We start from the raw sequence: 25384 nt of genomic DNA, 5'->3' as shown, positions 1-25384 counted from the left end.
CAGCACACATTTGAAGTAATTTAGGTGGTTATGGTATGCAACATTTAAAATCAGTTTTTAATAATTTGAACAATTCAGATTTAAAAAGTACTTAATACTTGTTTTAGTTTCAAAAGTTTTGTGGATAAATGTTTGCTAAAGGTTCGTTTGACATTGATTTTCTGTACACATTTGCAAACAGAGAAAATATTCCTTACTTTTTTGTGAATAGTTAAATTAAAAATACATTTGGTAATATCTTAAAGTTGCCATTGGCCAACAGGAGATACATTCCTGGTGGTAACTTTGTACTTAGATGTAATTTTGTGATTCTGGATACAAAAAGTATTCATAAAAGAGAAAAGTTAGATGTAACGATGTTACTTAAAAGTACAAATACTACTAATATCTGTTTAAAGTCCTGCAAACCTTTCCGATTGTATACCTTTTGGTCCTACTTGAAAGCATTTTTACAACACACCACAAAGTCTTATTTTGAAAAATGAACAATATTGTTAAAAAGCTGTTGATATTTAATGCTTTACGGGGATTTTATATTGGTATAAAATAACTAGACCTAACGACTAAATATTAAAATCTAAATCTAATTCTCATTATAAAAGCTTAGGTTGAAACCTATACTCATCTGCCAAAAATGTCAAACAGGTGGGACTTCAGTCAGCGGAGTTTCGGGGTCTGATACAATTCAGCGCCGCCGTGTTGCTGTGGTATCACAGGGGAGGTTTGAAAGTGACGGTACCGGGAATCCAGGTCTGCCTGAGCACTTCAGAACGCACCCCACGCCGCTGTGAAACCAAACCGCCGCCGTGCACACTCATGCCTGACTCTCAGTTTGACTGGATTACATACACTTGAACATTCTACATCACACTGACATGAAGAGACATGACCTTTTATCAGCTTTCATGGAACACGGCAGAAAATGAAATCACAAAACAAACCAGTGTGGTTCAGAGCTGTCATTATTCTAATGATGCAGCACCGTGTTCCCACAGTGACTAAATACTAGTAATGGCAAAATAGGAGAGATCCACAATCAAAATTTGGCCAACATCATCTTCAGGACGAAACTACTTCAATATTTTAAAAAGTACATCTGAAACCTTGTACATTTCTGACAATTTTAGATTTTACCAGTAGATATTTCAGCAGCTTTTACACTGAACTTTTACATTTTCCACTATTTCTATTTATTTCCAGTGCCATCAGGAATCTTCAGTCGGGGGATACTGAAGTGCAGATCAGAATGCACCTTCGCCAAAAATAGGTTTTCTGTCCCAAGCTGGAAGACCCTCCCAGTGGTGAGCCATCGCAGTCTTTTCTCAGGTTTCAACAAATTAAAGAATGGCTGAGTAAACTGTTAGCGCTAATGGTATTTATTGGTAGAATAAAGGTATATAGGAAGATATTTTAGGTATAACCAGCACGACCACAAGTAGCTAAATATAGCAGTCCATCAGGGCTACATTTAAGCCCAATGTGTCAAAGAATTGACAGAAAATTCCAATTTTATAACTAAGACGTTTTTTAAAGGACCTACAAAATCTACCTTTTAAGCTTTTAAGTGTATTATAATGTTGATTCCTCACAAAAAAACAACCCTAAAACTGTATTTGGATGCATTCACACCAGCCCTTCCCAACCCAGGAAAACGAGCGGGTTCTCCCATGCAGTGAGCAAAATGCAGTGCCTCAGGGATCGAGTCGTCTTACTTCCAGGTAGGAAAATGAACTGCTAGAATTATTTCATCAAAAAAATAGTTTTTTAGTGTGCCAAAGGTTATAAATTATATATATCGATATAGTTTACTCTGAAAGGCTTAAGAAAAGCACGATAAATGCCTAGTGCTGGAATGTCTTCTGAACCTTTGAAATTCTTTTTTTTGTGTGTGATATATTCAGCATTTCCAATATTGTAACAACACAATGGATGATGTGGTTTCAAAAAGATCAATCCAAAACATTAATGTTCTTCACTTTATTTTCATTCTATACTATCTTTAGAAATAGAACCAAGTTATATATAAAATTATCAATACAGCACATTAAGCTGTAACACACAACCAAAAAAAAAAACTTCCTGACAACAGGTTGTGGTATGTAAACATATAATAGATGTAATCTGTGTTTGGAGTACCATATCAAAAATGTAATGTATTGCAGTAACACTTTGCAGTCGTGTTGGACATCTGTGAAAACTCACAGGTTTTGTAACTCTATCTGTTTAGTTTTTTTAATGTAATCTTTAAGAATATATTCTTATGAAATGTTCATTAATTATCAGTTACAAAAAATACCATAAAACTAAATCTTTTTTCTGCATATTGTCAACCACTTAAGGCTTTTTTTTTAGCTTAAATATATAACCTTAATTTTCACGTTAGGCTTCACAAAATCATTTTTTTGCCGTTTCTCCTAATAATTGTTCTCTGACTTGTTCCATAACTTGTCAGTCCAGTTGTTGTAGCTAAAGTAACTTTAATCTGCATTTTTCTAATGTAGCCCTTAGGACACTAGTCTCTGGTTCTCCTTTGGTGTCTGTTGGGTTTTCTCATTTTTAAAAGAAAAGATGAGTACGTCCTCTAATTGTTTGTCACTTTTTCTTTACTAAAAAATACCAACTTTTATACATATTGTTAGCTGTCATATCACCACCCATGAAATACATTTGTCTCTTTACGTTATGATCTTCTTTCAACTGGCTTAACAAGAAAAGTAACTCACAGGAGTCATGCCCCGCTTTACAATTCTGAGGGAATAATAATAATGTAAATGATTGAAAAGATAAGTAAAAAAAAAAACATTTTTTCATAACCTCAACTAGTAATTTGTGTTGTTTTACATTTTGGAAGTAACTTGCACAGCACTGCATTTAATTGGTTGAATGCTGTAAAGCATTCAACCCTTTGTTTTCCTGTTTCTCTTTATTGGTTGAATGCTATAAAGCATTCAACCCTTTGTTTTCCTGTTTCTCTTTATTTATTCTTTACGCCTATCTTCCGCCGTTTTTCGCCGCTTAACTCGTTCTACAATTTTTAACCGATTTTAACCATTCAACTTTTAAAATGTTCAGCTCTTTCTGCTTATTTGTGCTATGACTTTTGGTTTTTCAAATCCTTTTACTTTTTAAGATATTCCAGGTTTTCCGGGAATTTTTGCTCCATTGAAATACATGGAGAATTTTTCGTGCAGAAGTTCACAGCTAAACTCCTTCTACAATTTTTCACCTATTTTAACTGTTCGACTATGAAAATGTGCAGCTCTTTCATCTTATTCCAGCTATGACATTTTGGTCCTTCAAATCCCTGAACTTTTCCATTTATTCCCGGATATTCCTGAATTTTCCAATCTTTTTGCTCCATTGGCCACACCTTTGCTTCTTTAAACAATTGTAACTTTAACATTCTTTTGGCTAGGGACACCGTTCAAATATTGAAATGTTCACAAGGTTTTGGACTTCAACATAAGGTTCAAAATTATTATGGGATGGTTACACCACCTACAGTTTGGCGGCCATTTTGTGCCAAAATGTGAGGCAATTTTAAACTTCTTCAAACTTTCACCTATTTTTACCATTCTACTATTACAATGTTCAACCCTTTCATCTTATTCCTTTCAGCTATGACTTTTGGTCCTTCAAATCCTTGAACTTTTCCAGATATTCCCGGATATTCCCAGATTTTCCAATCTTTTTGCTCCATTGGCCACACCTTTGCTTCTTTAAACAATTGTAACTTTAACATTCTTTTGGCTAGAGACACCGTTCAAATATTGAAATGTTCACAAGGTTTTGGACTTCAACATAACGTTCAAAATTATTATGGGATGGCAACACCACCTACAGTTTGGCGGCCATTTTGTGCCAAAATGTGAGGCAATTTTAAACTTCTTCAAACTTTCACGTAGTTTAATCCTTCTACTATTACAATGTTCAACCCTTTCAGCTTATTCCTTTCAGCTACGACTTTTAGTCTTTCAAATCTTTGAACTTTTCAAGATATTCCAAGATTTTCCAGGATTTTTGCTCCATTAAAATGCATAGGGAATTCTTGTGCTTAACTTCTTTTACAGGTTTTTACTTTTTTTAACCATTTTACTTTTAAAATGTTGATCTCTTTCAGCTCAGTTCAGCCATTTATTTTACACATTAAGCTTTCTTTCAGCAATACAGCATTCAACCCTGCATTTTCTTCTGGAAATGCAGCTCCTTCTAGTTGGTTGAATGCTGTAAAGCATTCAACCCTTTGTTTTCCTGTTTCTCTTTATTTATTGGTTGAATGCTGTAAAGCATTCAACCCTTTGTTTTCCTGTTTCTCTTTATTTATTATTATTCCTTACACCTATCTTCCGCCGTTTTTCGCCGCTTAACTCCTTCTACAATTTTTAACCGATTGTAACCATTCAACTTTTAAAATTTTCAGATCTTTCTGCTTATTTGTGCTATGACTTTTGGTTTTTCAAATCCTTTTACTTTTTAAGATATTCCAGGTTTTCCGGGAATTTTTGCTCCATTGAAATACATGGAGAATTTTTCGTGCAGAAGTTCACTGTTAAACTCCTTCTACAATTTTTCACCTATTTTAACCGTTCGACTATGAAAATGTTCAGCTCTTTCATCTTATTCTAGCTATGACATTTTGGTTCTTCAAATCCCTGAACTTTTCCATTTATTCCCGGATATTCCTGAATTTTCCAATGTTTTTGCTCCATTGGCCACACCTTTGCTTCTTTAAACAATTGTAACTTTAACATTCTTTTGGCTAGAGACACCGTTCAAATATTGAAATGTTCACAAGGTTTTGGACTTTAACATAAGGTTCAAAATTATTATGGGATGGCAACACCACCTACAGTTTGGCGGCCATTTTGTGCCAAAATGTGAGGCAATTTTAAACTTCTTCAAACTTTCACCTATTTTTACCATTCTACTATTACAATGTTCAACCCTTTCATCTTATTCCTTTCAGCTATGACTTTTGGTCCTTCAAATCCCTGAACTTTTCCATTTATTCCCGGATATTCCTGAATTTTCCAATGTTTTTGCTCCATTGGCCACACCTTTGCTTCTTTAAACAATTGTAACTTTAACATTCTTTTGGCTAGAGACACCGTTCAAATATTGAAATGTTCACAAGGTTTTGGACTTTAACATAAGGTTCAAAATTATTATGGGATGGCAACACCACCTACAGTTTGGCGGCCATTTTGTGCCAAAATGTGAGGCAATTTTAAACTTCTTCAAACTTTCACCTATTTTTACCATTCTACTATTACAATGTTCAACCCTTTCATCTTATTCCTTTCAGCTATGACTTTTGGTCCTTCAAATCCTTGAACTTTTCCAGATATTCCCGGATATTCCCAGATTTTCCAATCTTTTTGCTCCATTGGCCACACCTTTGCTTCTTTAAACAATTGTAACTTTAACATTCTTTTGGCTAGAGACACCGTTCAAATATTGAAATGTTCACAAGGTTTTGGACTTCAACTTAAGGCTCAAAATTGTTATGGGATGGCAACACCACCTACAGTTTGGCGGCCATTTTGTGCCAAAATGTGAGGCAATTTTAAACTTCTTCAAACTTTCACCTATTTTTACCATTCTACTATTACAATGTTCAACCCTTTCATCTTATTCCTTTCAGCTACGACTTTTAGTCTTTCAAATCTTTGAACTTTTCAAGATATTCCAAGATATTCCAAGATTTTCCAGGATTTTCCAAGATTTTTGCTTCATTTAAATACATGGAGAATCCTTGAAAACCTTTGTTGCTTTCAAGCATTATAACTTTAACATGCTTTCAGCTAGAGGCACCGTTCAAACATTGAAATGCTCACAAGGCTTTGGAGTTCAACATACGTTTTGAAATTATTATGGGATGGCAACACAACCTACTGTTTGGTGGGCATTTTTTGACAAAATCTGAAGCAAATATTGCAATAAACTTCATCCATGGCTGGAACGGAACATATTGAAATTCACTGGATCTGGACATATAAGGAATGTGGGCGTGGTTAGCAAACAAACTTCGTTGCTAAGGACGTCCAAAGGTTTACTTTTTCCGATTTGTCTGAAACTGACGTCGATTTGTTCGTCATCCCCAGGCGACCCAAACGTAAAATGGTTGCTATGGAGATAAAATTAATAGAAAGCCGCCATTTTGAAAAAAGTGGATTTTCTATCAACTTAGAACATGTAGCTTTTACCAATATGATACTCTCAAACAATGTGTTTTTTGGAGTCAGTTGATAATGCTGATTCCAATGCTAGCACTTTTAGCCATATTAGCAACATCTTTACATTTTCAACAGTTCAGCCATTTTTTAACAATTTCAGATTTAATGCTTAACTCCTTCTACAAACTTTGACCTATTTTAACCATTCTACTATTACAATGTTCAACTTTTTCATCTTATTCCTGCTAGGACTTTTGCATGTTTAACTTTTCAAGGTTTTTCCAGAACAGTTAAGCCATTTCTTCAGCTAATTCAGCTTTCATTCAGCAGTACAGCATTCAACCCTGCATTTTCTTCTGGAAATGCAGCTTCTTCTAGTTGGTTGAATGCTGTAAAGCATTCAACCCTTTGTTTTCCTGTTTCTCTTTATTTCTTTATTATTATTTACACTATCTTCCGCCGTTTTTTGACACTTAACTACTTCTACAATTTTTAACCTATTTTAACCATTCTACTTTTAAAATGTTCATCTCTTTCATCTTATTTCTGCTATGACTTTTGGTTTTTCAAATCCTTTTACTTTTTAAGATATTCCAGGTTTTCCGGGAATTTTTGCTCCATTGAAATACATGGAGAATTTTTCGTTCAGAAGTTCACAGTTAAACTCCTTCTACAATTTTTCACCTATTTTAACCGTTCGACTATGAAAGTGTTCAGCTCTTTCATCTTATTCAAGCTATGACATTTTGGTCCTTCAAATCCCTGAACTTTTCCAGATATTCCCGGATATTCCTGAATTTTCCAATCTTTTTGCTCCATTGGCCACACCTTTGCTTCTTTAAACAATTGTAACTTTAACATTCTTTTGGCTAGAGACACCGTTCAAATATTGAAATGTTCACAAGGTTTTGGACTTCAACATAAGGTTCAAAATTATTATGGGATGGCAACACCACCTACAGTTTGGCGGCCATTTTGTGCCAAAATGTGAGGCAATTTTAAACTTCTTCAAACTTTCACCTATTTTTACCATTCTACTATTACAATGTTCAACCCTTTCAGCTTATTCCTTTCAGCTATGACTTTTGGTCCTTCAAATCCTTGAACTTTTCCAGATATTCCCGGATATTCCCAGATTTTCCAATGTTTTTGCTCCATTGGCCACACCTTTGCTTCTTTAAACAATTGTAACTTTAACATTCTTTTGGCTAGAGACACCGTTCAAATATTGAAATGTTCACAAGGTTTTGGACTTCAACATAAAGTTCAAAATTATTATGGGATGGCAACACCACCTACAGTTTGGCGGCCATTTTGTGCCAAAATGTGAGGCAATTTTAAACTTCTTCAAACTTTCACGTATCTTAATCCTTCTACTATTACAATGTTCAACCCTTTCAGCTTATTCCTTTCAGCTACGACTTTTAGTCTTTCAAATCTTTGAACTTTTCAAGATATTCCAAGATTTTCCAGGATTTTCCAAGATTTTTGCTTCATTTAAATACATGTAGAATCCTTGAAAACCTTTGTTGCTTTCAAGCATTATAACTTTAACAAGCTTTCAGCTAGAGGCACCGTTCAAACATTGAAATGCTCACAAGGCTTTGGACTTCAACATACGTTTTGAAATTATTATGGGATGGCAACACAACCTACTGTTTGGTGGGCATTTTTTGACAAAATCTGAAGCAAATGTTGCAATAAACTTCATCCATGGCTGGAACTGAACATATTGAAATTCACTGGATCTGGACATATAAGGAATGTGGGCGTGGTTAGCAAACAAAGCTCGTTGCTAAGGACGTCCAAAAGTTTACTTTTTCCGATTCATCTGAAACCGACGTTGATTTGTTCCTCATCTCCAGGCGACCCAAACGTAAAATGGTTGCTATGGAGATAAAATTAATAGAAAGCCGCCATTTTGAAAAAAATGGATTTTCTATCAACTTAGAACATGTAGGTTTTACCAATATGATACTCTCAAACAATGTGTTTTTTGGATTCAGTTGATGATGCTGATTCCAATGCTAGTACTTTTAGCCATTTTAGCAACTTCTTCAAATTTTCAACACTTCAGCCATTTTTTCAACAATTTCAGCTTTAATGCTTAACTCCTTCTACAAACTTTGACCTATTTCAGCCATTCTACTATTACAATGTTCAACTTTTTCATCTTATTCCTGCTAGGACTTTTGCACATTTAACTTTTCAAGGTTTTCCCAGTACAGTTAAGCCATTTCTTCAGCTAATTCAGCTTTCATTCAGCAGTACAGCATTCAACCCTGCATTTTCTTCTGGAAATGCAGCTCCTTCTAGTTATTATTATTATTTATACTATCTTCCGCCGTTTTTTGACACTTAACTACTTCTACAATTTTTAACCGATTTTTACCATTCAACTTTTAAAATGTTCAGCTTTTTCAGCTTATTATTGCTATGACTTTTGGTACTTCTAATCCTTTTACTTTTTAAGATATTCCAGTTTTTCCGGGAATTTTTGCCCTATTAAAATGCATTGGGAAGTTATGATGCACGAGGCGCCCGGTTCGACACCCGGTTCGGACGCTTCAAAATTTTTTACCATTTTACTTTTAAAATGTTCAACTCTTTCAACTTAATACAGTTATTACTTTTGGTCATTCAAATCATTGAACTTTTTAAGATATTCCAGGATTTTCCAGGATTTTTGGCTCCATTAAAATACATAGAGAATCCTTGTGCTTAACTTCTTTTACAGGTTTTTACTTACTTTAACCATTGTATGAAACAGTTCAGCTCATTCCTTTCCTTCAAATCTTCAAATTTTCATTAATTCAGCCATTTTTTCAATAATTTCAGGCCTTGTTTAACTCCTTTTACAATTTTTTACCTCCAAAATTTTTTTTTACCACCACTTTTGGTCCTTCAAATCCTGCGACTTTTCAAAAGTGAAGGCTCATGGGAAAGTGTTGATTCCCAAACCATGAGTTAGGTGGCTGTTACGAGAAGTGACTATGATGTTTTTGCACCACATAAGTTAGTGGTTAAATGAAAATATAATGCTGTATCATTCAGCTAGCTAGCTGATGATCAATATATCTCTCCATTATACAAGGATGTGTTTGCAAAAAGTTATGGCAAATGCATAGTTGAGAGAATTGATCTTGAAGCTCTGCATATGCCAGAATATCTCCTGCTGCAGGATGTGGCTCCACTTTTACTGTCAAATGATTAGTGCTTTGGAGTACAACATCTAGGTTTGACGTCATTGTGGGATGGAGACTATTTGGCAGCCATTTTGTGTTTTTCAAATTTGAAACCTCTGTTTCTTTCAACCAATATAACTTCCACATATTTGTAGCTAGAGACACCGTTCAAACACTAAAATGATCACAAGGCTTTGGACTATAAAATACGTTTAGAAATCATTATGGGATGTCGACACAACCTACTGTTGGTGGCCTTTTTATGACAAAATCTGAAGCAAATATTGCAATTAACTTCATCCATGGCTGGAACTGAACATATTGAAATTCACTGGATCTGGACATATAAGGAATGTGGGCGTGGTTAGCCAACAAACTTCGTTGCTAAGGACGTCCAAAGGTTTACTTTTTCCGATTTGTCTGAAACTGACGTCGATTTGTTCGTCATCCCATGCCGACCCAAACGTAAAATGGTTGCTATGGAGATAAAATTAATAGAAAAGCCGCCATTTTGAAAAAAGTGGATTTTCTGTCAACTTAGAACATGTGGCTTTTACCAATATGATACTCTTAAACAATTTGGTTTTTTGAGTCAGTTGATGATGCTGATGCTAGCACTTTCAGCCATTTTAGCATCATCTTCAAATTTTCAACAGTACATCCATTTTTTCAACAATTTCAGCTTTCATGCTTAACTCCGTCTACAAATTTTGACCTGTTTTGGTCATTCTACTTTTACAATGTTCACCTTTGACTTGTGGTCCTTTAACTTTTCAAAATATTTCAGGATTTTGCAGGCAGTTCAGCCATTTTTTTTGAACAATTTCAGCTTTCATGCTTAACTCCTTCTACAATGTTTGACCTATTTTAGACATTCTACTTTTACAATGTTCAGCTTTTTCATCATATTTCTGCTTTCATTCAGCAATACAGCATTCAACCCTGCATTTTCTTCTGGAAATGCAGCTCCTTCTAGTTATTATTATTATTATTTATACTATCTTCCGCCGTTTTTTGACACTTAACTACTTCTACAATTTTTAACCGATTTTAACCATTCAACTTTTAAAATGTTCAGCTCTTTCAGCTTATTATTGCTATGACTTTTGGTTTTTCAAATCCTTTTACTTTTTAAGATATTCCAGTTTTTCCGGGAATTTTTGCCCTATTAAAATGCATTGGGAAGTTATGGTACATGAGGTTCCGGGTTCGACACCAGGTTCGGACACTTAAATTTTTTTTACCATTTCACTTTTAAAATGTTGAGCTCTTTCAACTTATTACAGTTATTACTTTTGGTCATTCAAATCATTAAACTTTTTAAGATATTCTAGGATTTTCCAGGATTTTTTGCTCCATTAAAATACATAGAGAATCCTTGTGCTTAACTTCTTTTACAGGTTTTTACTTACTTTAACCATTGTATGAAACAGTTCAGCTCATTCCTTTCCTTCAAATCTTCAAATTTTCATTAATTCAGCCATTTTTTCAATAATTTCAGGCCTTGTTTAACTCATTTTACAATTTTTTTACCTCCAAAATTTTTTTTACCACCACTTTTGGTCCTTCAAATCTTTCGACTTTTCAAAAGTGAAGGCTCATGGGAAAGTGTTGATTCCCAAACCATGAGTTAGGTGGCTGTTACGAGAAGTGACTATCATGTTTTTGCACCACACAAGTTAGTGGTTCAATGAAAATATATTGCTGTATCATTCAACTAGCTAGCTAGCTGATGATCATTATAACTCTCCATTATACATGGATGTGTGTGCAAAGACTAATGGCACATGCATAGTTGAGAGAATTGATCTTGAGGCTCTGCATTTGCCAGAATATCTCTTGCTGCATGACGTGACTCCATTTTTATTGTCAAATGATTGGTGCTTTGGATTATAACATCAAGGTTTGAAGTCATTATGGGATGGAGTCTGTTTGGTAGCCATTTTGTGTTTTTCAAATCTGAAGCCTTTGTTTCTTTAAACAAATATAACTTCAACATACTTGTAGCTAGAGACACCATTCAAACATTAAAATGATCACAAGGCTTTGGACTATTAAATACGTTTAGAAATCATTATGGGATGTCGACACAACCTACTGTTGGTGGCCTTTTTATGACAAAATCTGAAGCAAATATTGCAATAAACTTAATCCATGGCTGGAACTGAACAGATTGAAATTCACTGGATCTGGACATATAAGGAATGTGGGCGTGGTTAGCCAACAAACTTCGTTGCTAAGGACGTCCAAAGGTTTACTTTTACCGATTTGTCTGAAACTGACGTCGATTTGTTCGTCATCCCATGCCGACCCAAACGTAAAATGGTTGCTATGGAGATAAAATTAATAGAAAAGCCGCCATTTTGAAAAAAAGTGGATTTTCTGTCAACTTAGAACATGTAGCTTTTACCAATATGATACTCTTAAACAATGTGGTTTTTTGAGTCAGTTGATGATGCTGATGCTAGCACTTTTAGCCAATTTAGCATCATCTTCAAATTTTCAACAGTACATCCATTTTTTCAACAATTTCAGCTTTCATGCTTAACTCCGTCTACAAATTTTGACCTGTTTTGGTCATTCTACTTTTACAATGTTCACCTTTGACTTTTGGTCCTTTAATTTTTCAAAATATTCCAGGATTTTCCAGGACATTTCAGCCTTTTTTTCAACAATTTTTTAGCTTTCATGCTTAACTCCTTCTACAATGTTTGACCTATTTTAGACATTCTACTTTTACAATGTTCAGCTTTTTCATCATATTTCTGCTTTCATTCAGCAATACAGCATTCAACCCTGCATTTTCTTCTGGAAATGCAGCTCCTTCTAGTTATTATTCTTTACACCTATCTTCCGCCGTTTTTCGCCGCTTAACTCCTTCTACAATTTTTAACCGATTGTAACCATTCAACTTTTAAAATGTTCAGCTCTTTCTGCTTATTTGTGCTATGACTTTTGGTTTTTCATATCCTTTTACTTTTTAAGATATTCCAGGTTTTCCGGGAATTTTTGCTCCATTGAAATACATGGAGAATTTTTCGTTCAGAAGTTCACAGTTAAACTCCTTCTACAATTTTTCACCTATTTTAACCGTTTGACTATGAAAATGTTCAGGTCTTTCATTTTATTCTAGCTATGACATTTTGTCCATCAAATCCTTGAACTTTTCCAGATATTCCCGGATATTCCCGGATTTTCCAATCTTTTTGCTCCATTGGCCACACCTTTGCTTCTTTAAACAATTGTAACTTTAACATTCTTTTGGCTAGAGACACCGTTCAAATATTGAAATGTTCACAAGGTTTTGGACTTCAACATAAGGTTTAAAAATTATTATGGGATGGCAACACCACCTACAAATTGGCGGCCATTTTGTGCCAAAATGTGAGGCAATTTTAAACTTCTTCAAACTTTCACCTATTTTTACCATTCTACTATTACAATGTTCAACCTTTTCAGCTTATTCCTTTCAGCTATGACTTTTGGTCCTTCAAATCCTTGAACTTTTCCAGATATTCCCGGAAATTCCCAGATTTTCCAATCTTTTTGCTCCATTGGCCACACCTTTGCTTCTTTAAACAATTGTAACTTTAACATTCTTTTGGCTAGAGACACCGTTCAAATATTGAAATGTTCACAAGGTTTTGGACTTCAACATAAGGTTCAAAATTATTATGGGATGGTTACACCACCTACAGTTTGGCGGCCATTTTGTGCCAAAATGTGAGGCAATTTTAAACTTCTTCAAACTTTCACCTATTTTTACCATTCTACTATTACAATGTTCAACCCTTTCAGCTTATTCCTTTCAGCTATGACTTTTGGTCCTTCAAATCCTTGAACTTTTCCAGATATTCCCGGATATTCCCAGATTTTCCAATCTTTTTGCTCCATTGGCCACACCTTTGCTTCTTTAAACAATTGTAACTTTAACATTCTTTTGGCTAGAGACACCGTTCAAATATTGAAATGTTCACAAGGTTTTGGACTTCAACATAACGTTCAAAATTATTATGGGATGGCAACACCACCTACAGTTTGGCGGCCATTTTGTGCCAAAATGTGAGGCAATTTTAAACTTCTTCAAACTTTCACGTAGTTTAATCCTTCTACTATTACAATGTTCAACCCTTTCAGCTTATTCCTTTCAGCTACGACTTTTAGTCTTTCAAATCTTTGAACTTTTCAAGATATTCCAAGATTTTCCAGGATTTTTGCTCCATTAAAATGCATAGGGAATTCTTGTGCTTAACTTCTTTTACAGGTTTTTACTTTTTTTAACCATTTTACTTTTAAAATGTTGATCTCTTTCAGCTCAGTTCAGCCATTTATTTTACACATTAAGCTTTCTTTCAGCAATACAGCATTCAACCCTGCATTTTCTTCTGGAAATGCAGCTCCTTCTAGTTGGTTGAATGCTGTAAAGCATTCAACCCTTTGTTTTCCTGTTTCTCTTTATTTATTATTATTCTTTACACCTATCTTCCGCCGTTTTTCGCCGCTTAACTCCTTCTACAATTTTTAACCGATTATAACCATTCAACTTTTAAAATGTTCAGCTCTTTCTGCTTATTTGTGCTATGACTTTTGGTTTTTCATATCCTTTTACTTTTTAAGATATTCCAGGTTTTCCGGGAATTTTTGCTCCATTGAAATACATGGAGAATTTTTCGTTCAGAAGTTCACAGTTAAACTCCTTCTACAATTTTTCACCTATTTTAACCGTTTGACTATGAAAATGTTCAGGTCTTTCATTTTATTCTAGCTATGACATTTTGTCCATCAAATCCTTGAACTTTTCCAGATATTCCCGGATATTCCCGGATTTTCCAATCTTTTTGCTCCATTGGCCACACCTTTGCTTCTTTAAACAATTGTAACTTTAACATTCTTTTGGCTAGAGACACCGTTCAAATATTGAAATGTTCACAAGGTTTTGGACTTCAACATAAGGTTTAAAAATTATTATGGGATGGCAACACCACCTACAAATTGGCGGCCATTTTGTGCCAAAATGTGAGGCAATTTTAAACTTCTTCAAACTTTCACCTATTTTTACCATTCTACTATTACAATGTTCAACCTTTTCAGCTTATTCCTTTCAGCTATGACTTTTGGTCCTTCAAATCCTTGAACTTTTCCAGATATTCCCGGAAATTCCCAGATTTTCCAATCTTTTTGCTCCATTGGCCACACCTTTGCTTCTTTAAACAATTGTAACTTTAACATTCTTTTGGCTAGAGACACCGTTCAAATATTGAAATGTTCACAAGGTTTTGGACTTCAACATAAGGTTCAAAATTATTATGGGATGGCAACACCACCTACAGTTTGGCGGCCATTTTGTGCCAAAATGTGAGGCAATTTTAAACTTCTTCAAACTTTCACCTATTTTTACCATTCTACTATTACAATGTTCAACCCTTTCAGCTTATTCCTTTCAGCTATGACTTTGGTCCTTCAAATCTTTGAACTTTTCCAGATATTCCCGGATATTCCCAGATTTTCCAATGTTTTTGCTCCATTGGCCACACCTTTGCTTCTTTAAACAATTGTAACTTTAACATTCTTTTGGCTAGAGACACCGTTCAAATATTGAAATGTTCACAAGGTTTTGGACTTCAACATAAAGTTCAAAATTATTATGGGATGGCAACACCACCTACAGTTTGGCGGCCATTTTGTGCCAAAATGTGAGGCAATTTTAAACTTCTTCAAACTTTCACGTATTTTAATCCTTCTACTATTACAATGTTCAACCCTTTCAGCTTATTCCTTTCAGCTACGACTTTTAGTCTTTCAAATCTTTGAACTTTTCAAGATATTCCAAGATTTTCCAGGATTTTCCAAGATTTTTGCTTCATATAAATACATGGAGAATCCTTGTAAACCTTTGTTGCTTTCAAGCATCATAACTTTAACAAGCTTTCAGCTAGAGGCACCGTTCAAACATTGAAATGCCCACAAGGCTTTGGACTTCAACATACGTTTTGAAATTATTATGGGATGGCAACACAACTTACTGTTTGGTGGGCATATTCTGACCATATCTGAAGCAAATGTTGCAATAAACTTCAACCATGGCTGGAACTGAACATATTGAAATTCACTGGATCTGGACATATAAGGAATGTGGGCGTGGTTAGCAAACAAAGCTCGTTGCTAAGGACGTCCAAAAGTTTACTTTTTCCGATTCATCTGAAACCGACGTTGATTTGTTCCTCATCTCCAGGCGACCCAAACATAAAATGGTTGCTATGGAGATAAAATCAATAGAAAAGCCGCCATTTTGAAAAGAGTGGATTTTCTATCAACTTAGAACATGTAGCTTTTACCAATATAATACTCTCAAACAACGTGTTTTTTGGAGTCAGTTGATGATGCTGATTCCAATGCTAGTACTTTTAGCCATTTTAGCAACATCTTCAAATTTTCAACAATTCAGCCCTTTTTTCAACAATTTCAGCTTTCATGCTTAAGTCCTACAAATTTTGACCTATTTCAGCCATTCTACTATTACAATGTTCAACTTTTTCAGCTTATTCCTGCTAGGACTTTTGCACTTTTAACTTTTCATGGTTCTTCCAGTACAGTTCAGCCATTTCTTCAGCTAATTCAGCTTTCATTCAGCAGTACAGCATTCAACCCTGCATTTTCTTCTGGAAATGCAGCTCCTTCTAGTTTATTATTATCGTATCTTATAGTATCTTCCGCCGTTTTTTGGCGTTTAACTACTTCTACAATTTTTAACCTATTTTAACCATTCTACTATTAAAATGTTCATCTCTTTCATCTTATTTCTGCTATGACTTTTGGTTTTTCAAATCCTTTTACTTTTTAAGATATTCCAGGTTTTCCGGGAATTTTTGCTCCATTGAAATACATGGAGAATTTTTCGTTCAGAAGTTCACAGTTAAACTCCTTCTACAATTTTTCACCTATTTTAACCGTTCGACTATGAAAATGTTCAGCTCTTTCATCTTATTCTAGCTATGACATTTTGGTCCTTCAAATCTTTGAACTTTTCCAGATATTCCCGGATATTCCCAGATTTTCCAATGGTTTTGCTCCATTGGCCACACCTTTGCTTCTTTAAACAATTGTAACTTTAACATTCTTTTGGCTAGAGACACCGTTCAAATATTGAAATGTTCACAAGGTTTTGGACTTCAACATAAAGTTCAAAATTATTATGGGATGGCAACACCACCTACAGTTTGGCGGCCATTTTGTGCCAAAATGTGAGGCAATTTTAAACTTCTTCAAACTTTCACCTATTTTTACCATTCTACTATTACAATGTTCAACCTTTTCAGCTTATTCCTTTCAGCTATGACTTTTGGTCCTTCAAATCCTTGAACTTTTCCAGATATTCCCGGATATTCCCAGATTTTCCAATCTTTTTGCTCCATTGGCCACACCTTTGCTTCTTTAAACAATTGTAACTTTAACATTCTTTTGGCTAGAGACACCGTTCAAATATTGAAATGTTCACAAGGTTTTGGACTTCAACATAAGGTTTAAAAATTATTATGGGATGGCAACACCACCTACAGTTTGGCGGCCATTTTGTGCCAAAATGTGAGGCAATTTTAAACTTCTTCAAACTTTCACCTATTTTTACCATTCTACTATTACAATGTTCAACCCTTTCATCTTATTCCTTTCAGCTATGACTTTTGGTCCTTCAAATCTTTGAACTTTTCCAGATATTCCCGGATATTCCCAGATTTTCCAATCTTTTTGCTCCATTGGCCACACCTTTGCTTCTTTAAACAATTGTAACTTTAACATTCTTTTGGCTAGAGACACCGTTCAAATATTGAAATGTTCACAAGGTTTTGGACTTCAACATAAAGTTCAAAATTATTATGGGATGGCAACACCACCTACAGTTTGGCGGCCATTTTGTGCCAAAATGTGAGGCAATTTTAAACTTCTTCAAACTTTCACGTATTTTAATCCTTCTACTATTACAATGTTCAACCCTTTCAGCTTATTCCTTTCAGCTACGACTTTTAGTCTTTCAAATCTTTGAACTTTTCAAGATATTCCAAGATTTTCCAGGATTTTTGCTCCATTAAAATGCATAGGGAATTCTTGTGCTTAACTTCTTTTACAGGTTTTTACTTTTTTTAACCATTTTACTTTTAAAATGTTGATCTCTTTCAGCTCAGTTCAGCCATTTATTTTACACATTAAGCTTTCTTTCAGCAATACAGCATTCAACCCTGCATTTTCTTCTGGAAATGCAGCTCCTTCTAGTTGGTTGAATGCTGTAAAGCATTCAACCCTTTGTTTTCCTGTTTCTCTTTATTTATTATTATTCTTTACACCTATCTTCCGCCGTTTTTCGCCGCTTAACTCCTTCTACAATTTTTAACCGATTATAACCATTCAACTTTTAAAATGTTCAGCTCTTTCTGCTTATTTGTGCTATGACTTTTGGTTTTTCATATCCTTTTACTTTTTAAGATATTCCAGGTTTTCCGGGAATTTTTGCTCCATTGAAATACATGGAGAATTTTTCGTTCAGAAGTTCACAGTTAAACTCCTTCTACAATTTTTCACCTATTTTAACCGTTTGACTATGAAAATGTTCAGGTCTTTCATTTTATTCTAGCTATGACATTTTGTCCATCAAATCCTTGAACTTTTCCAGATATTCCCGGATATTCCCGGATTTTCCAATCTTTTTGCTCCATTGGCCACACCTTTGCTTCTTTAAACAATTGTAACTTTAACATTCTTTTGGCTAGAGACACCGTTCAAATATTGAAATGTTCACAAGGTTTTGGACTTCAACATAAGGTTTAAAAATTATTATGGGATGGCAACACCACCTACAAATTGGCGGCCATTTTGTGCCAAAATGTGAGGCAATTTTAAACTTCTTCAAACTTTCACCTATTTTTACCATTCTACTATTACAATGTTCAACCTTTTCAGCTTATTCCTTTCAGCTATGACTTTTGGTCCTTCAAATCCTTGAACTTTTCCAGATATTCCCGGAAATTCCCAGATTTTCCAATCTTTTTGCTCCATTGGCCACACCTTTGCTTCTTTAAACAATTGTAACTTTAACATTCTTTTGGCTAGAGACACCGTTCAAATATTGAAATGTTCACAAGGTTTTGGACTTCAACATAAGGTTTAAAAATTATTATGGGATGGCAACACCACCTACAGTTTGGCGGCCATTTTGTGCCAAAATGTGAGGCAATTTTAAACTTCTTCAAACTTTCACCTATTTTTACCATTCTACTATTACAATGTTCAACCCTTTCATCTTATTCCTTTCAGCTATGACTTTTGGTCCTTCAAATCTTTGAACTTTTCCAGATATTCCCGGATATTCCCAGATTTTCCAATCTTTTTGCTCCATTGGCCACACCTTTGCTTCTTTAAACAATTGTAACTTTAACATTCTTTTGGCTAGAGACACCGTTCAAATATTGAAATGTTCACAAGGTTTTGGACTTCAACATAAAGTTCAAAATTATTATGGGATGGCAACACCACCTACAGTTTGGCGGCCATTTTGTGCCAAAATGTGAGGCAATTTTAAACTTCTTCAAACTTTCACGTATTTTAATCCTTCTACTATTACAATGTTCAACCCTTTCAGCTTATTCCTTTCAGCTACGACTTTTAGTCTTTCAAATCTTTGAACTTTTCAAGATATTCCAAGATTTTCCAGGATTTTCCAAGATTTTTGCTTCATTTAAATACATGGAGAATCCTTGAAAACCTTTGTTGCTTTCAAGCATTATAACTTTAACAAGCTTTCAGCTAGAGGCACTGTTCAAACATTGAAATGCTCACAAGGCTTTGGACTTCAACATACGTTTTGAAATTATTATGGGATGGCAACACAACCTACTGTTTGGTGGGCATTTTTTGACAAAATCTGAAGCAAATGTTGCAATAAACTTCATCCATGGCTGGAACTGAGCATATTGAAATTCACTGGATCTGGACATATAAGGAATGTGGGCGTGGTTAGCAAACAAACTTTTTTGCTAAGGACGTCCAAAGGTTTACTTTTTCCGATTTGTCTGAAACTGACGTCGATTTGTTCGTCATCCCCAGGCGACCGAAACATAAAATGGTTGCTATGGAGATAAAATCAATAGGAAAGCCGCCATTTTGGAAAAAGTGGATTTTCTGTCAACTTAGAACATGTAGCTTTTAACAATATGATACTCTCAAACAAAGTGTTTTTTTGAGTCAGTTGATGATGCTGATTCCAATGCTAGCACTTTTAACCATTTTAGCAACATCTTCAAATTTTCAACAGTCCAGTCATTTTTGTATCAACTTAAGCTTTCATGCTTAACTCCTTCTACATTTTTTGACCTATTTTAGCCATTCTACTATTACAATGTTCAACTTTTTCAACTTTTTCCTGCTATGATTTTTTTTTAAATCTTTTAACTTTTAAAGATATTCCGGGATTTCCCAGGATTTTTGCTTCATTAAAATACATAGGAAATCTTTTTTTTAACTTCTTTTACAGTTTTTTACCTACTTTAACCATTCTACTTTTAAAATGTTGAGGTCTTTCAGCTCTGTTCAGCCATTTCTTCAGCAAATTCAGCTTTCATTCAGCATTATAGCATTCAACCCTGCATTTTCTTCTGGAAATGCAGCTCCTTCTAGTGTTTAATTAATGTCATTTTTTGTATTATTTTGAAATAAAGTAAAATATGAATATCGTTAACAGAATTATAAGGATGAATGGCAATATGCATAGTTCAATTTGGATGAAAATTAACCATTATGTTCATGAGAACAATTTGAAAACTAACATGCTTTAAGTGTCTACTTTTGCAAGAAAAGGTTATAGAGATTTCAGCCTTTGTGTAGCATAAAATGAGTTTGATAGCAGGATTATTATGGGCAATAATAACACAATAATTTAAATTTTCTGGGGGAAAAAGTTGGAAATCCTAGCCTGACCTGAAATGTATTTTGCTTGAGTGAATCATATAATTCTGCTGGATTTTTGTAATTAGTCTGTTTTTTAAATCAATGGTTGTGTCCGAATTCCCACCTTAACCCCATAACTACTAAAAAACTATGTAGTGCGGCACTATATAGTGCCCTTAATTTTAAAAGCAATTCGGACACTGTACTCACTACTTCTTTTTTTAAGTTTTTTAACATACGACATCATCGATTTCACAAAGTTAAAACCTTATTGTTATGAGGGTTTTGCGACAGCTATTTCTGGATCCACTGTCTTCTGAAGATAAAAACAATGATGGGAACCGCGGAAGTGTCACCAAAACATCAGTCAAGAAACACAAAGATGGAGAAGTCGTCTGTGGTCACCACTTACAGAACCTCTCTCTCATTGGAGGTGTCTTCCTATCATTTCTACATGTTGTCTATTCCACAAAATGTGTGAAATTGTCAGTCAGTGTTGCTTCCCGATTGGACAGTTTGATGCACAGAAGTGTGATTGACTTGGAGTTATACTGAGTTGTTTAGGTGTTCCCTTCATATTTTATATTTATCATTTTTAGTTACTGTGAACCGATGGATGACTATTTTAGTAGTTTTGCCAACATACCTATGGTGGGTAGCCAAAGCTTCAAGCCATAACTTTGTGCACTGCTGGGTTTTTCTTTGCATTCTATCTTCCTTTTTTTCTACTATAAACAGATTCTGCTTAACAGCTTCTTTGAAAATGTGACTAAAAAGAGAAATTGTGTCATAAACAGTCACAAATGATAAAAGGAAAAAAAGAGACAAAAGAAAAGAAATTAGCTTTCACGCTCAAACATCTGAGAAATCTATTAAAAGCAAAAACGATATCAGATATATAAAGCCAGCTTTATGACTTTGAAGCAAACAAAGCTAGGAAACCACAGGCAAACAGCTGAGAGTTGCTCCTCAGCAAAAAGTAGTACATTTGAAGTTTATTTTATTGAGGAAAAATATAGCAAGCATACTAATAGACCATGTAAGAAGTATACTAACTGAATACTTCTTCAGACTAAATTAGAACATTTACAATGTATAGATTAGGGTAAACTTCAAGTATACTGCCTCACTTTTAGTATTAACTAAGTAACGTTGTAGAAAACTTAAAATTGTTAATTGCCAGTGAGCTGTTTTCTCATATTTTTACAGAGATTAATTATTGAGCTTTAAGAATCAAAATGCCTTCTTATATATTATATGTTGGGCAACTAGAAAAAATATTCTGCAGTGAAACAAATAATTCTTTAAGTAGCTGAAATTGATAGTATATAAAAGTAATTCCCGGTGAAAAGTATTCTCATTATACTTTGACAAACTGATGGTTTGCTGCATTAGTTGGACCAGTTTACCAGCAGGAACTTAGCTTGAGCTGCATTTGAACACTTCTGGATGCAGCAGTCTGTTCAATGATCACTTGTGTCTGTTTTTTTGTTATTCCCTAAAAAAGGCCAAATGTTAGGAACAGATTAAATTTGCATTCATAATTGAAAGAACGAGAATGCAAATTTAGAATCTGGTAAGGACAAATTATCTCAAATTATGTCTAATCATCATAGTGTCTCTTATAATTAACACAGAATCAAACTCTAAAGTTCCACTCCGATCATCTTTGGATCTTTTGTAAAAAGCGTTGCCAGTTATCTTTTAATTATGAAAATCCTGTTTTTTAGGCAAAAAAAACCAAAACCTATTAGTATATTATTTTCTAGAACAGTTTCTGCAGAGGAGCAGGAGTTCATTAGAAATTCACCTATGAGTTGTTGGCAGAGAGTAAGCCTGGCCGCACTTCCGGTCATCCATCAGTTTACACACTCCCTCTGGCTTACAGCCCCTCACACCCCCAACCTAACATTACCAGTGGAACAAAAATGGCGAGCAATATCGGAGTTTATCCAGCCGTACAGTTTTGAGCCACATGCTCAAGCAAGGAACACAGAGACGTTCATGGATCTATTTGTGTACAAGTGGATGCATCAGAATGGAGTGAAGCAGGAAGCTTGTGGCCCGCCCAGCATATTTTCTACATCCCAAATACGATCTTTTTAAAATGCTGCTGATTCACAACAATTTGAACAAAGAAATACTCAGAAATTCAATTAATTTTTGTTATATATGTCTTTCATCATCAGAAAAATGCCATGAGAACATGTTAAAAACACAGTTTTTGTCTGAGTGGATCTTTAAATATTGAATTAGACATTTTTATTTGGTAAAATGGGGTTTTCCTAATTATGTAAAGCACAATTTGCAGTTGCTGAAGGAAAAAAAAATGAAATTGTAAAAACAATTTCAAACTTAAATCATGAACACATGTGTTGATAAATGGAAACGCTTGATCTCGACATCAAATATTCACAAAATTCTGTCATTTCATATACTTTTGTCTGAGTTGGGGTTTTCCCTGCATGGTGTCAAAACGTAAGACTTTGATTTATATATATATATATATATATATATATATATATATATATATATATATATATATATATATATATATATATATATATATATATATATATATATATATATATGTATATATGTAAACCAAATTTTCTGTTTGGACTTTATTTTGTTTCGTTTTGAAGATGTAATGGGGCACAAAAGCACAAATCTGTACTTGGAACAAGAAAACAAAAGGAAGTAATCGTCAGCTACTGTATTCCACACTTACACATCGGTTAATCATTAGGGGATCCATGTGTGTCAGTCCAATCTCACCAACATACAGACCAGAGGAAACCAGAAAAGACAGCAAAAGATGAGCAAGGAGACTGAGCCCTGAGTCAAAGTGAAAGTCTGTACATAAGTGTTCGTCTTCGTGTAGACTCCAAGCTACACACGGCAGTGTTTTTCTCTTTTCTCGAGCATCTCTATGACACAGCTAGTGACACACACACACACATACGAACACACACCATCGCATAGCGGCGCTTTGAGGATGAAAGACGAAAAGGCCAACTGTAAGAACGACATCTCTGACTTCTTCACCATTTCTCCTCCCCTTTTCTCACACATCTACCTAGAGACAGACCATACACACTTCACAGCCACTGACACAACTCTCCTGGTGATGACAACTTAACGGGTAAGAACGCACTATTCCTCTTTGATTTCAAGTAGTCAGAAAGGGGTCTGAATATTATTGTTGTCATGTCCTCTCAGCTCAAAGGCCCACTTAAAATGTCCTGTTTTGGTCTTAAAAAGTCAACTTTCGATTAACTTTTTGGTTTAAATTCACATAACCCGGAACATTTTTTAAGAGACTATGTACATTTGGAGAGAAAATGTACAAAAAATAATCCAGTTAAGCTTTGATATAAGGCATGAACAGCATAGTGAGGACAGTATAGTGCATTAAAACTACTGAATGGGATCCTCAATGAAACCAGTTTTCTGAAGAACGGTTTATGGATGCAACAGGTAAGTATTTGTACAAAACTTAAAGAAACAGGTTTCCTTCATGAGTAGCTGCTATCTTACGTGCAGAGTTGTGTCGGTCTAACTTGTAGCATTTCAGTGTTGTTACCCACATCAGGTTGGTGTGTACATCAAACATGCTCTTAGAGGCTCAAAACCACAGGCTTAACTTTGTTCATTGTGAGCATTGTGAAGATGTCATGACAAGATTAACCAGCTCTTATGTCTATTGACCCAAACACACTGAGCTGTGAGGGTCGTGTCTTGAGTGGATCTGTTCACATGTGTAATTAAAGTCACAGCATGGCAAAAGTAATAGTAGGATGCCATCAAATTCCCTTTTATTTGAAGTGTTTGTGTTATTCTGTTAGTTTGAAAGAGGTGGACAGAGCAACAGATGAAGGATTTGTGCAGGAGCCGCTGCTATTTTTGACTACCTTCGCTTTTGTGACCTTCTTTGACATCTGCAGCTGAAATGGGGGCAACACACTTTTTTTTTTTTTTTAAACGTTAGGAAGTGCAGCGCTGGAGTCGATGGAACAATTAGTCTGTGACGTTTTCAGCTGAAACGACAATTAAAAAAAGCAAGAAGTGTTCATTTGTTTTATTGTTGAATAGCTCAATTCATCCACTTGTGTAAAAGGAGGTCAAATAGGGAAGCCAAGGAAGAGTGGCAAGTACTTTAAATTAATTTTTATAAAGCACATTTTTGTTGAGTTCATGTTGGATTCAGCCTGATGAACAGCTGCATGTTCCCCTTCCTCATGTCTACATGCAGCAGAGGGGTCTTTATCAGATGCTTTGAGCCTTTGTGGACATGACTCAATCAGATAAACATGTAAGGGCTGCAATCTTCACTTGCTTGTTTTACTGAACTCTTCAAAGTTGCATGGGAGTGTGGGTAAACAGCGGCTGAGATCATGGTGCACACTGGATTAGGTTTTCTGTTGCTATGTTTTTTGAGTTAGATTTCCTGTACATTTTTCATGTTTTCTGTTTTCTCCTCCACTTTTTTTAAAAGTTTCCTCGGGGTAGGAGCGGTCTTCGCCACATAACCTTTTTTCTTGGTGGATGACTGGAAAGCCCGACCTTTTATTGCATCAAAAAGACCACAGAACTTTTTTTTCCATTCCGTTTGGTACGTTCGTACACATCTACCTCACGAGTCGCCTGACATTTTCTAAATAGATGTTTTCGTTTTGGCACTTGGGTTGCCGTGAAGTTTTGGCAGCGTGAGCATCCGGAGTGTTGTTGCGTGTCTCCCTTGCAAAACCATGGAAACCTGTCGTTCCCTTTTTGGCGGCCTCCATCAAAGACGTTCTAGAATATTTACTCCTTGAGGGAACAAACGTTCTCTTCTGTTGAACCTCCATGGAGTCAACTTTATCTTACTGAAAAACCAAAGTTGTAAACAAATCCCACAAAATACCCCTATCCCCTATTTTTCATAGTTAATTCCTTTTTTTGCTGCTTCAGAATCAGACGGCGTTCATGCAAATGTCGTTTTTTAGATCGAACGGAGAAAACTTCATGGTTTTGCTTGAATTTAAGGCCGACACACGAGGAGGCTGGGGTTACTTTAGATGCAAGCATTTTGTGCATATTTAATGAAGC

The 25384-nt window shown here is 35.0% G+C and overlaps 1 protein-coding gene across 2 annotated transcripts in view; it reads left to right on the top strand.

Moving 5' to 3' along the window:
* The first annotated feature begins 529 nt into the window (after window positions 1-529).
* LOC105356389 overlaps window positions 530-25384 on the top strand; it is a 42946-nt gene continuing 18091 nt past the window's right edge. Inside the window, exons 1-3 of one of the 2 annotated variants that reach the window (XM_011487396.3) lie at window positions 530-1301; window positions 1633-1718; window positions 23377-23438. The gene's annotated coding sequence lies outside the window, so the exon portion shown is untranslated. The remainder of the gene's footprint in view (window positions 1302-1632; window positions 1719-23376; window positions 23439-25384) is intronic. The other variant, XM_020711621.2, reaches the window with a different exon arrangement.

Source organism: Oryzias latipes, chromosome 18, assembly GCF_002234675.1.
Source record: "Oryzias latipes chromosome 18, ASM223467v1".
NCBI classification, from domain to species: domain Eukaryota; kingdom Metazoa; phylum Chordata; class Actinopteri; order Beloniformes; family Adrianichthyidae; genus Oryzias; species Oryzias latipes.
The sequence above is the reverse complement of the archived record's forward strand: the minus strand, read 5'-3'. Positions and strand labels throughout refer to the sequence as shown.